The sequence below is a fragment of the Anomalospiza imberbis genome, chromosome Z (assembly GCF_031753505.1).
Source record: "Anomalospiza imberbis isolate Cuckoo-Finch-1a 21T00152 chromosome Z, ASM3175350v1, whole genome shotgun sequence".
Taxonomy (NCBI): domain Eukaryota; kingdom Metazoa; phylum Chordata; class Aves; order Passeriformes; family Viduidae; genus Anomalospiza; species Anomalospiza imberbis.
The window spans coordinates 65,768,230-65,775,732 of record NC_089721.1 but is presented as its reverse complement, the minus strand read 5'-3'; positions in this window follow the sequence as shown (position 1 = coordinate 65,775,732).

Below are 7,503 nucleotides of genomic sequence, written 5' to 3'. Positions count from 1 at the left end.
TAGTAGTTTAATGAAGGTTTACTTTGTAGTTTTTATTCCTGTATAAGTATGTGTAGATGACAGAAGAAATACTACCTTAATCACCTCAGCCTTTTTCATTGCCTCTTGGTCTGATAATTTTCTTCTTTCCTCTCTCACATGAATTACTCCTTATATATATCCTTAGTTTTAGCCTCTACATAATGAAATAGGTCTATACACTCTACCTTCTTTTAGCTGATAAAGTCTTTCAATACCAAAAAATACTTCTGCAATCCTAAAAAGTCAGCTTCATATGCTTTCCTAATAGTTTCTCAAATTGTGGATCCCTATTACTCTAAAAATCCTGGATCTATTCAAAGATGTGTGCGTGCATTAGTGAAGACCACAAAGAACCAACTGTCTAGCACTTACAGGAATTACACGTGTATTTGCAGCCAGAAGTTTGAAATACTGTCATACCTTCCCTTCTCAGTACACTTCAAAAGAACTAAACAACTGATTTTTCTGAGAAATAGGATGGCAAATGGAGTTCAATGTGAACACAGGTAAGTCCAAGGAAGTAGAAAAGAAACGTTTTTACTGAAGTTTGTTCAATAACTTACAACCACTGTCCAGAATTCTGTTTTCAGCTCTCTAAGATCATGCCCCTTACATGCAATCAAGTGGATCTAGCTCTCTACTTGTCACTGAAACTACTCTCCGGTCTTCCAAAACTCAAAAGGTTCCTTCATTACAAGTGACAAAGCAAAGTGACCTCGGTCAGTCATACAGCTTCCCCTAAAGGCCCTGCAACATCTTCATTGCCCTCCTTTGGATGCTCTCAAATAGCAGAATGTCTTTTACTGTGGCACCCAGAACTGCCCCCAGCCCTAGAGGTGAGGCTGCCCCAGCTCAGAGCAGAGCAGGACAATCCCCTCCCTTGCCCAGCTGACCATGCTGTCCCTGATGCCCCTAGGACACGGCTGGCCCTCCTGGCTGCCAGGGCACTGCTGACTCATGTTCAACTTGCAATTGACCAGGATTCACCAGGCCACTTCAGTGGGGCTTCTTTTCCAGCTTCTTATTTTCCAGTTTGTTCTTGCATGCAGAGTTGCCCTGTCCCAGGTGGCTTTTCTGCCTTTTTGGAAATAAACAGCCCTACCTAATTTAGTATTGTCAATAAACTTACTTTAATGCCTGCATCCAAGTCAATTAAGAAGATATTGAAAAGCACCGGGCCTAAGATGAAGCTCTGTGGACCCCCCTAGGGACAGGTCCCCAGTTTGATGTCACCCTATTCATTGGAACCCTCTGTACTCACACCATGAGCCACTTACCCATTCCATAATGTGCTTATCCAGCTGTGTGCTGGACATTTTCTCCAGAAGGATACTGGGAGAGACAGTAGGAAAAGCTTTACTGAAATCCAAAAAGATCACATCAACTGGTTTCTCTTGATCAAGTGGGTGGGTCACCTTCTCATAAAAGGGAATTAAGTTTCTCAGGCCAGATCTTCTCATGAACTCGTGCTGGCTGTGATTGATAACTGCATCAATGTTGCAGACAGAAGCAAAGAACTCATCTTTGCCTGGTCTGTGTCCCCATTTGTGAGGTGATCATCCTCATCATGTAACAAGCTCATGTTATTTCTGGACTGCCTTTTATTACCAACATATTTTTAAAAACTACTTTTTCTGTCCCCCACAGTACTGGCCAGCTTCAAGTCCAACTGAGCTCTGGCCACATTAATTTCTTCCTTATTATGGAGAGATGAATCTCTGCATTTCTTCCCATGTAATCTGACTTTGCTTCCACTGGGCATATGCTTTCCTTTTTTTGTCTTACCTTCAGAAGAAGATCCTGCTCAGCCAAGCCAGTCTAAGAATAACTTGTCAGCTTTGATCTCAGTGAACAAGCACTAAGTACCACAAAACAAGGGTAAGTTCCTAAAAGAGAAATCAAGGGACATTATGAGATCACCACTGGGTCAACAAGCTAATTTGCTAAGCTGCAAATCATAGTATAGTGAAAGACAAGAGAGAAGAACATCCTCAAGCCTATCAGGTTCTTCTAAATTTACCCGAGCAGGTGCCAAAATATATTTCTGATTTCATTAAAGAAATATTCCTGCTAACAGCAGCAATTTCTTCCAAATCATAAGCATACAACTGCAGTAGCAACACTGCTACTTTTAAGAAACAGGATGCAGCTATAAAGACCTTAGTCTGATGCAGCATCGTTGTTCTCTTCCTTAATTTTGAATTAATTAAGCTGTGGTCAGTTTTCTGGGTTTGGCTTTGTTTTTAACTCAAGGTGATGCTTTCCAAATAATTTAGCGTTTTATTCGGATCAGAGGACTCAACACCTAGGAAAGAGAATAATGTAGTGGGTAAGGTTGGACAAGATGGGTCCACACTGGGTCATCTTGTCCAACCCTCCTGCTCAAGCAAGGTCATCCTAGAGCACATGGTACAGGATTGTATCCAGGTGGTTCTTGAATATATCCAATGAGGGAGACCCCACAGACTCTCTAAGCAAGCTGTTCCAGTGCATGGTCACCTGCACAATATAGAGGTAAGTTCTCCCTCATGTTTGGGTGGAACTTCCTGTGCATCAGTTTCTACCCACTATCTCTTGTCCTACTGTTTGGCACCACTAGGTGCCTGGCTCCATTGCCTTGGCACCCTCCATTCAGGTAATTACAGACATTGATGAGGCCTCCTCTCAGTTGTCTCTTCTTGAGGCTGAACAAGCCCAGCTCCCTCTGCCTTTCCTATTAAGATGCTCCAGTTCTGCCATCATCTTTGTAGCCTTTGCTCCCCTGCTCCAGGTGCTCCACGTCTCTCTTGTCCTGAGGAGCCCAGAACTGGACACAGCACTCCAGGTGTGGCCTCAGCAGGGTGAGTACAAGGGCAGGATCACCTTCCATGACCTGCTGGCAGTGCTCTTCCTAATGCCCCCCAGGATACCATTGGCCCTCCCGGCCACAGGGACACGCTGCTGGCTCAGGGACGGCTTATTGGCCACCAGACCCCCAGGTCCTTCTCTGCAGAGCTGCTCCCCAGCAGGTCAGCCCCAGGTGCCTGAGGCTGTTCCTCCCCAGGTGCAGGACCCTGCATTTGCCTTTGTTGACTTTCAGATGGTTCTTCTCTGTCCATCTCCCCAACCTGGCGAGGTCCTTCTGAAGGGCTGCACAGCCCTCCAGAGTATTGGCCATTCCTCCCAGCTTTGTGTTCTCAGTGAATTTGCTGAGCAGGCATCTGCCCCTTCATCCGTGTAATGGATGGACAAGTTAAAAAGTTCTGGGCCCAGTACTGAGCCCTGGGGGACACTGCCAGTGACAGAACTGCATCTACTGCCAGCGGAGGCAGAACGCATTCGTTCCCTTCAGCTGTACCCCCTCGCAAAGCAGCGCTGCTCACGCTTTTAACCCCTCACTACAGCAGCTCCGACACCGCTGAGACCGCGGCTGCCATGGCAGCCGGGGACAAACACCGACAATCTGCTGAGTGTCCCACAGAAACCGGGGTGGTCAGGCAGCGGGGAATACGATAGATTACGAACAAGAGATTCCCCTTTCCTTATACAGGGCATTTAAGATAACCAGCCCAACCAGTGGGTAGGGAGTGCCCACCCAGGAAACTCAGGGAGCGCCAGCACCCTCAGGAAACTCGGGGCGGGGCTGCGGGCGGCAGTGCGGCCCCTGGGCAGGAGCAGGGGTGCTGCGGGAGGCACGGCGCGGCCCCGGCCCCGGCCCCGGCCCCGGCCCCGGCCCCCCCGCTCACCTGCGGACGCCGGCCGCCGCCGCCCGCCGTCGCCGACCGTTTCAAACCGCCGTGGCGGAAGAGGAACCACCGCCGCGATAGGCTCAGGGCTCCGCTGCAAGGCCCGCTCCGATTGAACGGCTGGGCGGCCAAACAGCCAATCGAGCCGCAGGTCGGGGGCGCGCATGCCGTTAGCCCCGCCCCGCCGACGGCCGGCTCCTGCCGCACGCTGATTGGTGCGGCTGGCGCGGGGGCCCGCGCGGGCGCAAGCAGCGGCACCGCCCCGCCCCCGCCCCTCCCCTCCCCGCCCCCTCCCCGTCCCGTCCCGTCCCGTCCCGTCCCGTCCCTCCCCGTCCCGTCCCGTCCCGTCCCGTCCCGTCCCCGTCCCGTCCCTCCCCTCCCTGTCCCGTCCCGTCCCGTCCCGTCCCGTCCCTCCCCGTCCCGTCCCGTCCCGTCCCGTCCCGTCCCGTCCCGTCCCGTCCCCGTCCCGTCCCTCCCCTCCCTGTCCCGTCCCGTCCCGTCCCGTCCCTCCCCGTCCCGTCCCGTCCCGTCCCGTCCCGTCCCGTCCCTCCCCGTCCCGTCCCGTCCCCGTCCCGTCCCTCCCGTCCCGTCCCGTCCCGTCCCTCCCGTCCCGTCCCGTCCCGTCCCGTCCCGTCCCGTCCCGTCCCCGTCCCGTCCCTCCCCTCCCTGTCCCGTCCCGTCCCGTCCCGCCCCTCCCCGTCCCCGTCCCGTCCCGTCCCGTCCCGTCCCTCCCTGTCCCGTCCCGTCCCGTCCCGCCCCTCCCCGTCCCCGTCCCGTCCCCGTCCCGTCCCGTCCCGTCCCTCCCCGTCCCCGTCCCGTCCCTCCCTGTCCCGTCCCGCCCCGTCCCGTCCCGTCCCGTGGTGCCGGCGAGCGGGCACCGCGACGGGCCGGGCTCGGGTCTCGCAGATCCGCATTCCCAGTCCGCGCTGGCCGCCAGAGCCGTGCGTGGTGGTTCTGGCGGTGCCGGGGAGGGGGCCGTGCCAGATTGAAAGCTTTGGTGGGGGGCCTGGGTCTCTCCGTGTTGGAGAGCAGCTGCTGACGGGCATTCCTGGGGAGAATGAAGATTTTAAAAAGGAAAAAAAAAAAAAAAAGGAAACGAAGAGAGTGAATTCCGTGGTGGAACTCCTTCATGCTAAAGCACTTCCATCTATGCTAATAATGAAGCCATAAACCGTCGCCGAGCAGAGGTTTTAAACAATTTGTACAGTAATGCTGCAGAAGGAAGTCTTGTAGTTTCCAGCATTTCTCTCCAGGACAGGCTTTCCCTAAAACTTTGTGTGGGCAGACAGGCCACAATTAGGATTCCGGCGCTAAATCCGGCCAGCCCCGTGGCAGGGCTGTGTGTCACACACACCACCTGAAGCAAATAACTCCCCTTGCTGCCATCTCAAGGCTGTCACAGAAAGAAATACAACAGTGGGTTTTAAAGATTTTAACTTCATGCATCAAGGAGTAGAAAGTCCTTCCATTTTCCATCCTTCTTTTTACTTGATAAGATTGTAATTGATCTTTTTGTAATGCAAGCTGTGACACTGAAAATTATGCAATATTATTTCAAAATTATTTACGGCCCTGAACTCTGGCTACAGCATGGCACTGGGCATGCTAGTACCACAAGCCTTCAGGTCAAGCTCTATAATATGAGATCTTACCTTATATAGGGCCAACATTTTGTCTGATAACATGAGAAAGATAGGTTGGGGATAAAATACGCAGATAGGCACAAAATTCTTAACTCATTATTTGCCCTTTATAAATGTTCACAGCAGTACATGGACCTCGTTCCAGAATCTTTTGCCCTTGTGAAACAGATGAGCAAGTAAGGACCACCAAATAATTTCACCTCTCTTAGGGGCATTTAAGGTCTCCTACAGTGAGCCTTTTCACACAGTAGTAGCCTACTTCAACATTTGTTGAAGTTCCCATTTAGACAAAGTGGCAATGGGGGGCTGTTTTTAACTGCAGTATCTGATAAGATCAGCATGATTTGATGAGCAAAAATTCCAGCCTGAGAAGCCACTGACTGTGCAGTCATTGTGTTTCATTAAGGCCTACAAGGACATTGGTTCATGTTAGTTTCCAGAAAAGCAGAATGGAAGGGCTGCATTTGCAGATGGATTTTAGTAAGCATGAAGGAGTGTGTGCTTTCAGAAATACCTGTTTTTTAAAATCAATTTGGTTGCAAATATCTGTGATAGGATTTTCAGTTCCAGTTAAGGTTAAATTTGGGGTGAAAAGGAACTGCATTTTGTGAGGACGGCAGGAGCACTGGCTTCAGACCTTGTCTCGTTCCCTTTTTTGAGTGCTGAACTGAACCTGTCATTCAGCTGTAGTCACATATTGGTGACCAATGTCCACACCAAAGCAAAGCATACCTTATTTTCCCTTGTCACAGCTGGCTTTCCCAGAAGGTCATAGCTGAGGGAGGATATTGCAATAAACCAGAAAACCAAAGTATTTCTGGACAAAGTGGAGTAGTAGAGTTGTTACTGTACCCCAACAGCAATGAATTTGTAGGATTGGATCATCCCTCAACTCTAAAATAAGCCTCATGAGAAGTAATACTTTTTGTGACTGGACTGAATTGGCCTTCATAGCAAAGTGCAGGAGGCACAGTGGCATTTGTTGCCATGAACCATGGCAAGATGTCTGGTCACAGAATCTCCTCTACGCATATCTGGTGTTTTAAGAGGTGGCACTCAGCTAAGAGCGAGAAAGAATATCTTCCAAAGACTAACTTAAATCACAGAATCCAGACAAGCCCTTCTGAGCCTTCTAACTACTAAAGCAGCCTCCAAATCTACATTTTTTTTTTGGGTGTGTTTCACATAAGGTCATAAGAAAGTAGAACTGGTGCATGCTAGTGAAAAGGAGCATGTTTCCTGTCTCAGACCAGATAATTTCAGTTTATTTATAAAAAGGGAGAGATGACATATGTTTCTATCATGTTTTTTCATGCTAATTTGTTTTGTATGATGAGTCTTTCTTCATAAAATAGTTTTTAAATACATTACTACCATTGGCACATTAAAGATAGCCTTTAAATGTGTTTAGCTTTCAGTCTTACATGTTTGGAAAAATGCAGACATTTGAAAATTGAAGGAGTTTGCAATGAGTACTCAAACCAGTCTTTGTGATGCAAACATCTACTGCTACATTGTAATTAGATGGACAGAAAGCAAAGGAGATCAAATGGTATCAAGTTGATTACTAGTATAAAGGGATAATTGTAGGTAGTTAGAGACCAATGAAATTACAATAATTACCCTATTCCCACCCTGGGGATTTTATGGTGTATCTGATGAAACCTTCTGTTGAAACTTTCTGATTTTGATTTGTATTTAAAAAATACCTTCCATCTTTCATGTTGGATTCTATTGTACAATAGAATGTACAATTATTTTCACAGGAGGAAGGAGATTTTTCTATGCTTTTATGACCACATATGTTTATCTGCTGCTCTACCCAAGCAAATGCTGGGTAGAAATCTGGTTGTCTGCGCAGACTAAGAATTAGTTTTGAAGCAGGAGCTGTCCTGAGCTTTTGAAGGAAACAGGTAGAAGGGAGGCAGGAAGTTGAACTGACTTAATGGCATTAACACATCTAATGTCAAAAAGTCACCTTTTCTTTCCTTGGAACAGTTTTTGAGGATTTCAAAGTTAAAACCAAAAATCATCCAGTTTATATGAAACAATAATGAATTTTTAGTTTTTTTTCTGTAGTTTTATAGGTTGCTGAAACACATTTCCAGTGTTTT